At 41.2% G+C, this 1,379-nt stretch overlaps 1 non-coding gene across 1 annotated transcript; it reads left to right on the forward strand.

Moving 5' to 3' along the window:
- Positions 1 to 432: 432 nt before the first annotated feature.
- Positions 433 to 540, forward strand: LOC130937775 (small nucleolar RNA R71). Its single transcript, XR_009068975.1, has one exon. It is a non-coding gene; the product is annotated as a small nucleolar RNA R71 (small nucleolar RNA).
- Positions 541 to 1,379: the final 839 nt, after the last annotated feature.

Genomic DNA, 1,379 nt, shown 5'->3' on the forward strand with positions numbered 1-1,379 from the left:
TTCCCATTGGAACCCAGAGGAGATTGTTACACGCCCACTGAGGTCTTCCTCAGTGGCGTCCTCCTCCTCTCTTTCCTCTCCATATTCGGCCATGGTTATGGCTTTGCACTCTCCTTTTGGATTTTCTTCTGTATTACTTGGGAGAGTGCTAGGAGGGAGTTCAGAAATTTTCTTGCTCAGCTGTCCCACTTGTCCTTCCAAATTTCTGATGGAGGACCTTGTTTCATTCATGAAACTTTGGGTGGTTTCTCCATGAAGAATTATAGGTGTTTCCATAGGGTTCTCCTAGGTAATTCACCTCTTCCATTGAAGGATTCTCAGGATCATAGGCTTCTTCCTCAGATGAAGAGATCCCCCAGCAGAGCTATCCAAAGACATCTTGGATCGTTCAGAGAGACCATCATAGAAAATACCTATGATGCTCCATTCAGAAAGCATGTCTGAGGGACATTTTCTGATTAATTGTTTGTATCTTTCCCAAGCTTCATAGAGGGATTCTCCATCCTTCTGTCTGAAGGTTTGGACTTCCACTCTAAGCTTACTCAATTTTTGAGGTGGAAAGTATTTTGCCAAGAAGGCATTGACTAGCTTTTCCCATGAGTCTAGACTTTCTTTAGGTTGTGAGTCCAACCAAGTCCTAGCTCTGTCTCTTACAGCAAAAGGGAATAGCATCAGTCTGTAGACCTCAGGGTCAACCCCATTAGTCTTGACTGTGTCACAGATTTGCAAGAATTCAGCTAAGAACTGATGAGGATCTTCCAATGGAAGTCCATGGAACTTGCAATTCTGTTGCATTAGAGAAACTAATTGAGGCTTAAGCTCAAAGTTGTTTGCTCCAATGGCAGGGATAGAGATGCTTCTCCCATAGAAGTCGGGAGTAGGTGCAGTAAAGTCACCCAGCACCTTCCTTGCATTGTTGGCATTGTTGTTGTTTTCGGATGCCATGGGTTCTTCTTCTTTGAAGAATTCGGTCAGGTCCTCAACAGAGAGTTGTGCCTTAGCTTCTCTTAGCTTCCGCTTCAAGGTCCTTTCAGGTTCAGGGTCAGCTTCAACAAGAATGCCTTTGTCTTTGTTCCTGCTCATATGAAAGAGAAGAAAACAAGAAAATATGGAATCCTCTATGTCACAGTATAGAGATTCCTTAAGGTGTCAGAGGAAAAGAAAAGTAGAAGACAGAAGTAGAAAATTCGAACTTATCAAAGAAGATGGAGTTCGAATTTTGCATTAAGGAGTAGAGTTAGTTCAGAAATAGAAGGATGTGAGAAGAAGGGAAGTAATTTTCGAAAATTAAGTAAAAGATTTTGAAAACATTTTTGAAAAACACTAATTGATTTTCGAAAACAAGAGTGAGAAAGAGATCAAGTAATTTTTTGAAAAAG

This window comes from Arachis stenosperma, chromosome 6 (genome assembly GCF_014773155.1).
Source record: "Arachis stenosperma cultivar V10309 chromosome 6, arast.V10309.gnm1.PFL2, whole genome shotgun sequence".
Classification (NCBI taxonomy): Eukaryota; Viridiplantae; Streptophyta; class Magnoliopsida; order Fabales; family Fabaceae; genus Arachis; species Arachis stenosperma.